We start from the raw sequence: 13,985 nt of genomic DNA on the forward strand, positions 1-13,985 counted from the left end.
TGTGTTACAAAAGTGTATTTTTCATGCATTCACATTTTTTATATACATAATAATTTTTTGTCGAAGATGTATTTCAGTTGAAAATGCGAATTGACTTGATATTAATGATTTGAAAATATTTATTTTTTCTATTTCCATGTGTTTTATTCATTTACTATTTTTTATTACGTAAGCTTTGAGGTGTTGGTTATATGTTTATCGAGATATGCCTCTGAAGGCAACGAAAGTGTCTCGCTTTAAGATATGATGGTGGAGTTGGGGGCAAGGCAGAAAGGTGCAGAGGCAAATTGCCAAAGGCGCCAAGGGGACAGACTTGATTGGACGCTCTGACCTGTTTTGATTCACCTTCGGAGGAAGTGATGAAGGAGGAGGAGGAGGTGGTGATAAAGGAGGAGGAGGAGATGGAGGTGATGAAGGAGGAGGAGGAAGAGATGATGGAGGTGACGATGATGGAGGAGGAATAGCAGATTTAGATGAGTAAGAGGAGTGGAGGAAGAAGAGGGGGACTTGGGGGGGAGATTGGGGAGGAAAATAGGAGGATTGGGGGACGAAGAGGACTGGAGGGGAGAGAGAGAGGGGGGGGGGAGGAGGTGGCTTTCAAAGAGTGATTGGAAGAAAATGAAAACGATGAAAAGAGAGTTATTGGTGAAGGAAGATGGGTGAAGAGGAAATGATAGAAGAGGAGGAAGAGGAAATAGAGGAGAAGGCGTTAATCAAGGATTATAAAAAAAGGGGAAAGTTGGAGATGAAGATAACGAAGAGGAGAAGAAGGAGAAGGAAGAGGAGGAGGAGGAGGGGTCTGTCGATGTGGGTCGATGTTTGTGGTGCTGTTGGGGTTTGTGTGAGGACAGGGAGATGAAAGCAAAGGAAAGAGGAAAGGAAGAGAAGGAAGAATTAAGACAAATAAAGGAAGGGAAGAAAGGAAAAAAAAAGGAAAGGAAGAAAGAAAAAGAAGAAAGGAAAGAAAAAAGAAAGGGAACAAAGAAGGAAAGAAAGGAAAAGTAAGGGAAGAAAGAAGGAGAAAGGAAGAAAGAAAGAAGGAAGGAAAAAGAAGAAAGAGGGAAGAATGTTGGGAAATAAAGAAAGGGAAGAACTAAGTAAGTACGGAAGGAGAGGGAGTGACCCAAGTTTATGACCCTGGGGTTAAGTTAGGTCATCAGAGGATGCGGGTGAGACCGGGAGGAGTATAAGGCAGAAAAAGCGTTTAGAGGTTGTATCAAACAACGAGGGAGGAGGCCGTGGGAGTGGGGGCCGTAGGGGTGGGGGAAGGGTTCGATTTTTTTTATTTTTTTATTTTTTTTTTTTTCTCCTCCTCGAAGTTTTGGCGTGCAGTATCACTCCCACGGGGTTCGAAAGGTAGAAGGGAAGGGGTGGAGGGAATAGGGCTTTTAGGGGAGTTTAAGTGTATATGGAAAGATTTTACTATTGTGGTCGATGAAATTTGGAAAAAAAGTTGCATTGCGGTTAGGCTATTGTTCGGTGGGGCAGTTGGGGTGGCAATTTGTAGTCCGTTATCTGATATTCTTCCGTTTTAATGTTTAGAAACTTGGGGATGAGGGTGTTTAGTTAAGTTTCACAGATGATTAGAATAGTGTTGTTGTAACGAAGCTTTTGTCATGGTTAAACTAACCTTAGTTAAGCTCAGGATTTTTTTTCTTTCTTATTTCTATTATCCGTCCTGTCTAGGGGTGTCGCGAAGATGAATGTGGTATTGAATTCTCGAGTAATTGTTCATTTGTGTACGCATTATTTGATTTATATATAATTTCATGTTTATGTTTCTTTATATATTTATTTATTAGTAATTCAGGTTTCTAATACTTGGCCTTGGGTTTTGCTTTATATTATTTCTCGATTATAACTTTTTTTCTTCTTCTTCCATCAAAGATGTATTTCTTCCTCTATCCCTATCTCTCTCTCCCGCTCTCTCTCCTCTCTCTTTCTCTCCCTCTCCCCCTCTCTCTCTTCCACCCTCTCTCTCTTTCCCCCCTCTCTCTTCCCCCCCCCTCTCTCTCTCTCTCTCTCTTGCTTTCTCTCTTTCTCGCTTTCTCTCTATACCCCCTTTCTCTCTTTCTCCTCTCTCAATTCCCCCTCTCTCTGTATCTCTCTCCCTCCCCTCCCCCTCCCCTCCCCCTCCCCTCCCCCTCCCCCATTTTCCGGTTCCCCAAAGATAAAGTCCCACACAGAATTTCTCTGTTTTTTTTTTTAACTTCGTACAAAGTCCGAGAGAAGAGTATCCTTTTGGTCGAGTTTCATGTATTTTTCTTCCATCGTCTGCAACATAAAACGGTGAAAAAACGGCTGAGTCGGTTGACCTCAAACTTGAGGAAAAACTGGACATTGGATCATGGCCAAGGCCTGATTATATATATATATATATATATATATATATATATATATATATATATATATATATAATATTTTTTCTTTCTTTTACACAATTATCCGATTTGTTTCGTACCAAGAACAAAATTATTTTGATATAATTTCGCATGTATAATTCTATATATCAAAGTAATGAAAAATCGTAAACTGACCTTAAGGGAGTTTGCAAAGGTCACGCGCAAGGTCGGCGATTTTCACGGTGACTTTAACGGCGACCAGGCGCTTTGTTTGTTTGTTTACTTGTTTATAATTTTTTTTTTTTTTATTATTGTCGGCAGATTTATTTATTTATATATTTGCTTATTCGTCGTATACTGTATGTACAAATGTACTTGTTCGTGCATGTAATTTGTGTTTATTTTTATTTGTATGGTGAAGAGGTAAATGAAAGTGTTAACTGGTAACAAATAAAAACATAACGCCCACCCATTACGGGAACGGTCACGACGTAGCTAACGCCATAAGATGAACTTAAAAAAAAAAAAAAAATCCAAGAAAAGGGTATTCTTAGGTGGCCTTGTTTCCTTCTTCCCACGCTTTCCTTAGAAGACTCGTTTTCCCGTTCTCTCTCTCTTATCCTTCAATACGGTTACGTCATGTTCTGAACCTCTGACTGCTGTCGTCAAGCGATTTTATTCGCCTGAAGGGAAGGCCTCTGCTCTGAAATGGATCTTATTGGACCGTGACCACCAATTTCAGGCCAGGGGTCGTGCCCCAGGTGAATGAAATCGCCTGGCGAAAGGAGCAACAGGGCGTCACCTTATTGAAAGTGTTGTTTACTTTGATTCCCAAGCGTCAGATTTATTGCGGCGTAGCGGAAATTGTTTTTCAAACGACCTTCATTCGTTACATCAATTTCACAACAAAATTGTATTGTTAGAGAAATAAATGAAATATGATAAATAGTTAAATGAATCAAAATTAAGTAAAAAACGGATGATTAATGACATGGGTAAATAATAATAATGATAATAAAAGTACTAAAAGGATAGACAAATATAAATTATGGTAACACTTGTGGTACTATTGATGATAGTGATTAAATATATATCGATTAAATATACTTGAATATATATATATATATATATATATATAATATATATATATATATAATATATATATATATATATATATATATATATATATATATATAATATATATATTAATATTATTAGGTTGCCCCAGGAGTTATTTTTAATGCAACCCAGTCACCTTTGCCTTTTGTGTTCGGATAGCCAAGGGGAAAACGTGCCCCCATCTCACCGGTAGCCATTGACAAGTGTATTCGTGTGACAGGTGTATCTTGAGGAAAGGACAGGTGTAACGAAAACAGAAACAGGTGTAATGAGGTTGGTGTAGGTTGTATGATTAGGGGTATACTTAGCCATGCCCCACCTACCCCCTCCCGTCGATGTGGCACACTTGGTTGTCTTTATTCTGGTTGATGCCGAAGGTGGGGCGTCCCCGAAGTGAAGGGAGTAAAACGGGTTACCTGGCGAAGGATTAGGCCTACGCGGATGGGTGGATGGATGGATGGATGGAAGACGAGGGAGATGAAGTAGGAAACCTTCGACAGGAGTGGTGGATGAGTGGATGAGGAGGTAGCCGGTATAATGCTGCAGGGAGGAGGAGAAGGAGGAGGAGGAAGAGGAGGAACAACAACGCACGGCTTACACGATAGAAAGGATTCCAGGGCTGGAGGAGGAGGAGGAGGAGGGAGGGAGGTAGGTAGGTAGGTAGGAGGCAGAGAAGGTGGCGTGACGTGGAAGAGGCTTTGAAGTGGCTGGAAGGGTGGCTGACAAAGCCTGCCTCTCTCTCTCTCTCTCTCTCTCTCTCTCTCTCTCTCTCTCTCTCTCTCTCTCTCTCTCTCTCTCTCTCTCTCTCTCTCTCTCTCTCTCTCTCTCTCTGTGTCTCTCTGTGTGTGTGTGTGTGTGTGTGTGTGTGTGTGTGTGTGTGTGTGTGTGTGTGTGTGTGTGTGTGTGTGTGTGTGTGTGTGTGTGTGTGTGTGTGTGTGTGTGTGTGTGTCCGTGAGAGAAAGGGAGATTCATCACAGTTTTGGATCACGTGTTGTTCTCGTGTTCAACAGCTATAACCCTCTCAGATGGAAAGGGATATTAGGTGGTAATGGACATGTGACATGGCCTAGTGTAAGCCTTATGGTCTCTTGCAGTCTCCTTCATTCATATGTTCTGATCTATGGATAATGCTGTGACATCAATGTGTTTGCGTGTGTGTGTGTGTGTGTGTGTGTGAGTGTGGTTGTGTGTGTGTGTGTGTGTATAGCCTGTTTTCGCACTGCCAGTCTCATTCGTATCTGTGTGTGTCTGTGTGTGTGTGCGTCCGTGAGAGAAAGGGAGATTCATCACAGTTTTGGATCACGTGTTGTTCTCGTGTTCAACAGCTATAACCCTCTCAGATGGAAAGGGATATTAGGTGGTAATGGACATGTGACATGGCCTAGTGTAAGCCTTATGGTCTCTTGCAGTCTCCTTCATTCATATGTTCTGATCTATGGATAATGCTGTGACATAACAATGTGTTTGTGTGTGTGTGTGTGTGTGTGTGTGTGTGTGTGTGTGTGTTTGTGTGTGTATAGCTTTGGCTGTTTGACGGGATGATCGCACTGCCAGTCGCATTCGTATCCATGGAGATAAATTCTCCTCCTCCTCCTCCTTCTCCTCCTCCTCCTCCTCCTCCTCCTCCTCCTCCTCTTCCTCCTTTTCCTCCTGAATTTCCTCTATTCCCTGTTCATCTCCTCTTCATGCACCTCCTCCCCCTCCTCATCTTCCTGCATCTCCTCTTCTCCCTCCTGTTGCATCTCCTCTTCATGCACCTCCTCCTCCCCCTCCACTCGTCGTCTACCTCCTGTTGCATTCACTGGTCTTCCAGCATCTCGTTCTCCTCTTGCTTCTCTTCATCTTCGCTATCTCCTCCTCGTCCTTCTCCTCCTTCACATCCTCCTTGTCCTCCTCCTCCTCCTCCTTCAAATCCTCCTTGTCCTCCTCCTTCACATCCTCCTCGTCCTCCTCCTCCTTCACATCCTCCTCGTCCTCCTCCTCCTTCACATCCTCTTCGTCCTCCTCCTTCACATCCTCATCGTCCTCCTCCTTTTCCTTCGCATCCTCCTCGTCCTCCTCCTCCTCCTGTTCCTTCGCATCTTTCTCGTCCTCCTCCTCCTCCTCCTCCTCCTCCTCCTCCTTCACATCCTTCCCGTCCTCCTCCGGCCCCTCTTCCTCCCCCTCCTCCTCCTCTTCCTCCTTCCCTTCCTCCACGTCATCCTACTCCTCCACAACCCCCTCCTTCTCTTCTTCTTCTTCTTCCTCATTCACCACTTTTCTTACTTATTACTTTTCTTACTATTTAGAAGTACATATTTCGTAGATTTTCTAGACTTAGTAAGTCAGTAGTACCTTGTGTACGTCCAGCCTAGGGCGTCGCATTATATGGACTTAGTACGGTGTGTGTGTGTGTGTGTGTGTGTGTGTGTGTGTCTGTGTGTGTGTGTGTGTGTGTGGACAAATACCCGCCTCTCTCGCCCCCCCCCCACCTCCCCAGCCATTTCGAACGGGAGTCCCCCAGACGCCTTCAATAAAGAGCTCCAAAAATGAAGGAATGAATATGGAGGACCCAGGGGGAACAGCGTAAGGAGAGGGGCAGTCACACTTATATATATATATATATATATATATATATATAACGTAGAAACCACTGTTGGAGTAGAAAAGACTGGAAACGGGGAATCTATATATTTCGATTGCAAACTGCAATCCTCTTCAGTAGATACAAATAAGAGAGAGGGCGTACTGTTTAAATAGCACCCTTAACAAAAGAAAGGGTGCTATTTAAACAGTACGCCCTCTCTCTTATTTGTATCTACTGAAGAGGATTGCAGTTTGCAATCGAAATATATAGATTCCCCTTTTCCAGTCTTTTCTACTCCAACAGTGGTTTCTACGTTATTGACAAATGTGTGATTACATTTTTCACCTGTAATATATATATATATATATATATATATATATATTGTGTGTATACAATACATATGTGTGTGTGTGTGTGTGTATGTATATACACGCATGTATGCATGAGCTCAAGGGAAATTACTTGTTTAGGTTTGAAGCCATCTCAATAAAGTCGAGGAAAATATGAAGAAAAAATGGAAAACGCTAAAGAAGCGCAGGAAATTTAATTACAAGGGGGGAAAATGTTGAAAAAGAATTGACTACTTTGGTTGCGGGGAGTGGGGAGGGAGAAGGCTAAGACAAAAAGGGAAAGAGATAGGAAGAAAGAGAGAAAGAGAGAGAGGAGTAAAAATACTGAAGATGGAAAAGGCGCTGAGGGTGGACAAAGTAACAGTTGAAATGAAGAAAAAAATAAAGTAATTAGAAAAAATACAATGATAAAAGTCTAAAGAATTAGATAAAACAAACAATTATATTTCTAAGAGCCTGAAGTGAGCCTATGATGTCAGGGCAGGTTTGCCTTGGCGGGAACGTCGGCGTGGTTGTAGATTAGTAAACAAATAGTTAAATCAGTGGTTGGCACCATCTCTTAACTCGGGTCTGTTAAGAAATATAGAAACTCAAGTACATACAAATAGTTAATTTGATGTTTAGATATGTATGTATGTAATGTGAGCATGCATGCAAGTATGTAATGTATGTATACATGTGTGCAAACATGTATGTATGTATACATGTGTGCATAGATGTATGTAATGTATGTATGTATAATATAGAGTCCTCTCGAAACCCATGTTCATTTCTAGTTTTGCACGGATGTTCCCCCTCTCCCCCCTCCCCCGATCTCCCCAATCCGCTTTTCTCCCCAGATCCACCGGTCGATCCCCCCTTCCCCCCTTTCTCCCCCCCCCCCAGCCGTCGCTCTTTCGAATTACCGACTTATATTGTCTATGACGCGTTGGGCATCGATCCCGCCTCCCAGTTTCGGAAATTCGTGGTCAACGGTGAATGCCACTTCCCCCGGGTATACGAACATGAACTATACCACTACTTCGGTCTTCGAACGTGCTTAGTCTCACAGTGAGACTCCGGGTTGGACACTTTTGTGTACATAGGGGGAGACGGTGATGGTTTTTGGCGAAGTTAAGCGTCTCGTGGTGTAAGCTCTTCCCTCTCCAGCCCGTAGACTTTCTTCTATTGGCTTTCGTCTATTTTTTTTTTTTTTTCGTCGCAAAGTTTTTATCAACATGTTTACGTTCGTCACAAACTATCTCAACCTGTCACTTAGTCCAAACTTCTCTCTCGCATCCTCTTCCTCCTACTCCTCCTCTTCCTCGTCTTTGACCTCCTCTTCGACATCCTCTTCGATCTCTTCCTCCTTAACCTCCTCCTTTTCCTCCTACTCTTCTTCCTTCTCTTTTCCTTCTCTTCCTCCTCTTTATTATCCTCCTTTTTCTCCTCATTTTCCTCGTTTTCCTCCTCTTTTTCCTACTTTTCCTCCTCTTTTTATCCTCGTTTTACTCTTTTTCCTCCCCGTCCTCCTTTTCCTTCTCCTCCTCCTCTTCATCCCCCTCCTTTTCCTCGTCCTTTTCATCCTCCCCACGAATCCTTCTGCCTGATCTCCGTCTCCTCTTTCTCCTCCTTGGCTTTATCTCCTCTTCGATCTCCTCTTCTTTATCATCTTTGAATCCCCTCGTCACCAATTTCATATCCACCTCCGTTTCCACTTACCACATCTTCACCACCGCGTTCCACATCCACCTCCACCTCCCTCCACCTCGCTCCACCTCGCTCCACCACCTCTAAGTCCAAATCCAAATCCACTTCCAATTCCACTTTCAATTCCACTGCACTAAGCTCAGCTGTATTATATATATGTGTGTGTGCGTGCGTGCGTGCGTGCGTGTGTGTGCGTCCTTTGAAATTACCCCGAGTGTATATTACCACTTCTGCAGTGAATGGAATCGCCCGCGCCGCCGGGGAGGGGGAGAAGGGGAGGGGGGGGGAGGAAAAAGAGGTTGCCAGCGAGGTCGACATGGGATGAAAATGTCGTGTATAAATATTAAAAAAATAGGTCTTAATGATAATAGCAAAAGCACGTGAAATAGTAATAAATGGTAATAATGATAATAATGATGATGGTAATGATGATAATGATGATAATGATAATGATTTGTTTCTGAGTTTCATTTGCTGAAGAGCAGTTTAACCCAACTGGGTCCAGCAACGGTCCTCAGAACCGCCGCCAGTAGATCTGTCGGGGAGAAACTTTGGAATGTAGTTTGTGTTGTTTTTGTGTGTGTGTGTGTTTGTGTCACCGGCTGGAACGAGGAAGAAGAGGAGGGCGAAGGAGGAAGAAGAAGAAGAGGAGGAGGTCCGTCGGTTGATACCCAGTCCGCAGGTCTTCCGAGAGGAGCGTCTCCCCACCAGCTTCCTCTCGCAGGACCACCATAAACGGGGGTGGAACTGACATCACTTGGGAGTAAGGGTAGGGAACCCGTTAAAAAAAAAAAAAAAAAAAAAAAAAAAAAAAAAAAAAAAAAAAAATATATATATATATATATATATATATATATATATATATATATATATATATAATCAGTTCATGGGAGGGGGGAGGCGACCAAGCGCAGTCTTAAGCCATTGAGGAACCCCCCCCCCTCGCTCCCCCGCTTTCACTAAAATTATAGTCTGATGTTCACCAGAATAAAATCTTTAGGTTGTCGTGGAAGGGCTCAAAAAGTCACTATTCCCTCCTAGCTCCTTCATCACTCCCTCATCACTACCCCCTCTTCCCCCTCTTTTCCTTGCCTACCCTCTTTTTTTCTCCCATTTTCTTTCCTCTTTCCCTTTTCCTCTGTCTTCCCTTCCTCATACTTCCCTCCCTCCCACTCCCTCACCTCGTCCCTTCTTCCGTCTTCCCTCCCCGTCCCTCGTCCCTCCTTCTTTCTTCCCTCCCTCTTACTTCCCTCCTTCCTTCTTCCCTCCCTCTTACTTCCCTCCTCCCTTCTTCCCTCCCTCACCTCGTCCCTCCTTCCTTCTTCCCTCTTTCCTCACGACTCCCTCCTTTTTCACTCGCTGTTCCCTCCTTTTTCCCCTCCCTGGTCCCTTCTCCCACCCTATTCCCTCCTCTCGCCAGCCACCCATCTCCCTCCAAACACTGCGCAGTTCTTCCCTCCCTCCCTCCCTCCAGGCAAACCGTGACTCCCTCCATCCCTCCCTTCCCTTCCTTTGCCTCCCTCCCTTCCCTCCCTTGCACCTGCCGCCTCGTCATCTCCACATTTGTCTTCCATCCCGATTCCAGCCCGATTCCACCCGCGTGGCCTTCATCATAGCTTGGTGCCATCTTCCCCTCCTTCTCCTCCTCCTCCTTCTACTCTTCCTCCTCCTCCTCCACATCCTCTTCCTCCACATCCTCTTCCTCCTCCACATCCTCAGCGTCTTCCTTCTCCACATCCTCCTCCTCCTTTCTTCCTACCGCTTTCCTTCCCCTGAATTACCCCATCATTTACCATTTCTCCCCCTTCCTTCCGCTTTCCTTCTTCCTTCCTCCTCTCTTCCCCCTTCCTTCCTCCTCTCTTCCCCTTCCTTCCTTCCTCCTCTCTTCCCCCTTCCTTCCTTCCTCCTCTCTTCCCCCTTCCTTCCTTCCCCCTTCCTTCCTCCCCCCTTCCTTCCTTCCCCCTTCCTTCCTCCCCCCTTCCTTCCCCCTTCCTTTTCCCATCTATCCTTTCCCCTTCCATCCTTTCCCACCATCCTCCTCCACTCCTCCTACATCCTCCTCCTCCACCTCTCCTTCATCTTCTCATCCATCTTCTTCATCCATCTTCCTCCTACATCCTCCTTTTACATCCTCCATCTGCATCCTTCTACCTCAACCTCCTTCACCCTTCTACATACTTCTCTATTCTCCTCTTCCATCCTACACCATCATCCTCCATCCTCCCACTCCACCCTTTTCTCGATCCTCCCCCACACTACTACATTCTCCTCCTCTTCCTCCTCCTCATCCACCACAATGCCCATCCCCCTCGTCCTCCTCCTCCTCCATCTCCAATGCCCATCCTGTTTTCCAGACTAGGTATCCTGTCCTCTTCCCTCGAAGCTTCGCGTGTTGCTCGGGTACGTGATTTTTGAAAAGCTTAACAAAATATTAGGGATGAAGCTATGTGGACGACACCACTCTTGTGTATGTATATATATATATATTATATATATATATATATATATATATATATTATATATATATATATATATATATATATATATATATATATATATATATAATATAAAATCTCTTGACGACAGACAATAAATATACGAGACAAAACCCGATGTCTGATGCCCTTCTGTCCAAATACATTGCGAGTGACGGCTCCGGTCGTAGGTGAGCTGTTTTTGGTAGTAAAGGAGATTAAGTACCTGAGGAGCTCTTTCGTAAACAAGCTTGAAGAGGCGCTGAGCAGTGGGTAGGGCCGTTGTTGATCACTCTTGGCTCCCGTGTTGTGGGAAGAGAGTGCGAAACAAACGTGTCACAGGGACTAATATTAATTTATATTAGTTTATATATACATTCATTTATCTATTTATTTTAGTGCGTTTGTTTAATCGTGTATTTGTGTTTAATATATTTGTTAATTTGAATTTATCGTGATTAAACGACATACGTTTTCCTCGGTTGAATAAAATCACCTGACGTCAGCCAGAATAAAACAAAACTCATCGAACAGGTTAGGAACGACGAGGGGACGTGCTGTAATAGTAGATGGAAGACGAGGAGGAGGAGGAGGATAAGGAGGAGGAGCCAACTCCCCCTCGAACGTCGCTAATTCCTCTAAGAGGAGGAGAAGGGCTGTCTGGCGCCAGTTGTCAAGTCCCACTTCATGTACTCCCGAGTCCCACTTAGGGCCGGTGCGTTGTTGTCCCCAACTCCTTTGCTACCAAAGTTGGAGGGTGAAGAGGAGGAGGAGGGGATGGGGTGGAAGGTTGTATAAGAGATGAATGAAATAGCCATAATATAAAGAAAATGTAGTTTTAGTGCTTTAGATAATATTTTATTTTTATATTCAAGATAACAAATGCGTTTTATTCTCTTCAATAGAAAACGGTTTTATTTTGTTTGTGAATTCAACATGGCTGCCTTTCGGTTGAACGAAAGGACGATATTAAAGATGATAGTTTTGTTGGTTGTGATGATAAAGTGCACCCCCCCCCCTTTTTTTTCTCCCTCCCTTTCGTGGGAAATCCGAGGTCGGTGTCAAGCGACATGACGCATGTCGTGTGCATACCATGCATGTGCGTGCATGGCGTCGTTGTCGTCGTCGTCGTCGTCGTCTGGCATTTGCGTAAGGTTTCTCTTCTTCCGCGTCAGACTTGCTCCGTCATGCTGACACGAATAATATAAACGACAGAATTATGGTGTTAGTATTTGTTAATTATATATTTTTTATTATTTCATTTTTTATTATGGATATGTTTTTAACATTATGTAATGTTTGAAAATATATATTTTTAGTAGCGTCTGATTAGGTCCCATTTCGTAATGGTAAGGTACTGTGGTTATAATATTGGCAGTTATGTATTATTATTATTATTATTATCATTATTATTATTATTATTATTATCATCATCATCATTATATATTGGGGTCACTAATATTTACAACATTGCGATTATTTGAAGTAATCTTGACATATAAATCTTGAAGTGTATTAGAAAAGGATTTTGGTCGTTAAATTTTTAAGAATTATGACGCCATATTGGTTTATTATGCCGTTCAGGATTGGATGTTTTTTGATCAATGGCTGCCCAATTTCAAGATAGGATGCCCTTCAGGTGAATATAAAAGATGGTTTGTGTGCGTGTGAATAATATATTTACACACACACACACACACACACACACACACACACACACACACACACAATGTATGTATTTCAGAAGGTAGCTCAAATTCCACACTGTAATTTGTACATTGTGTCATTGTAATAAATTGGCAACCTCGAGCTAAACGTCACGGCCTCATTGGCTGGAGATATATTGGGGTCGGATGACATATTCCCTCAGGTCCGTTATTAACATTACATTGTTTGGAGACTGGCGGATTTTCATTTTTTATTTTATTCTATTTTGGTTTATTTTATTCTATTTTTATAATTTTCTGGGCTTTACCGTGGTTTATGTTTAATGTCAATGCCATAAAGCCTCTGTCCACCGTGCTCAGCTGAATGAAATTATGTGGGGGTAGTCAGGTGCGGTAATGAAGGCGTCGTTGGTAAACGTGATTGATGCTCATATAAGGAATCGACATTTGATGAAGGTTCTAATATAAATTGAAACTTGACATGACGTGGCGCGTTTTAGATATATGTATATATATTAAAATGACAAATAGCAAGTATTGCAGTTGGCAAATTGCGGAAGTACGAAGAGAAATATAACACCTAATACCGAAGTTCAAAAGGTCGAAATTTGTTTGATGCAGTGGCGGCGATACTGTAAACGATTTATACAGACCATGTTTGGGCATCGCTTGTACTTGAGATTGTGAATGTATCACTGTAATGTTTTGCGATTTATGTTGTAGATTAAAGTGCAATATTATGTTGGTATAATTACATAAGTGTCTTGTTGAATTCATGAAGTAATGAGAGTGGGAGGGAGTTATTAAACTATAGTCTCCCCTGTGCGGAGGACGGTTTTCTTATATTGCAGTGCAATGTCTCTCTTCTTCGATGTTAGGCGGGAACTATTTTATTTCACCTGTGGCGTTATTCATAATTTTATTCAGGTTTGTATATGTAATTTACTGTTACATATAAAGAGTATTATATCACGGTATTTACTTTATAGGATATGAACATGTTGGAGAAGAATTCCAATAACAAGAAAAGTTAATTCATTTCCCCTTGAAAATTAATTCGTTAGTTAGATATTGTATTCTAACGAATGTCATATAATCATAATGATATAGTTTTGCTCCTAACGCTGGGAGGTTTTACTGTTATTTACGGCAGGTAGTAATATTTCATCAAACACCACACAGTTTCATTCCTATACACAGGCTTGCCGAAAAGGGGGCAGATGGGGCCAGTGTCCAGGGGCTCGGATGTCTAGGGGAACTGGGAAATTCGGGACGCAACCAATGTTTTACGATTATCATTATATAGTTAGAGCTGCTCAAGTTGTATTTTTTCATGTTAGCTTTGATTAGTCATCACTGCATCAATGTCTCACATTCTTATATTAATTGTGTCATTTCTGTTTAGTCCAGCTTTATGTAATGTTTTGCCACTTGAAATGTCGATAATCCTCCCTGGACCAAAGAATTTTAGTCAGGACGACATAGGGTTATTTAGGTTTTAGCTGCACCAGTTATAAAAACAGAAAAATGAAATGAGTGAATCATTTTTATTTTGATATACTATACAGATTTATTAATTTGTGTAATTAGAAGAAACGGTGTAGGCAAAAAATATCAATTAAGTTAAAGAAATGTAAATATGTGGTAAGTTGATAATATTAAGTAACCTGCATCAAAATAATTGGGATGCTACATGTTTGAATTTGCTGAATTCTAACCACTAAACCTTGTTTATAATTGGCTTGCATTACAACAGTTATGTACAGGTAATATTTTTA

General features: G+C 42.3%; 1 protein-coding gene across 8 annotated transcripts in view; it reads left to right on the top strand.

Moving 5' to 3' along the window:
- The window catches only part of LOC143037550 (adenosylhomocysteinase-like 1), a 290,562-nt gene that overhangs the window by 66,454 nt on the left and 210,123 nt on the right, over positions 1-13,985 (top strand). The gene's annotated exons all lie outside the window — the stretch shown is intronic.

Source organism: Oratosquilla oratoria, chromosome 22, assembly GCF_046742065.1.
Source record: "Oratosquilla oratoria isolate Oo_2021 chromosome 22, ASM4674206v1, whole genome shotgun sequence".
Taxonomy (NCBI): Eukaryota; Metazoa; Arthropoda; class Malacostraca; order Stomatopoda; family Squillidae; genus Oratosquilla; species Oratosquilla oratoria.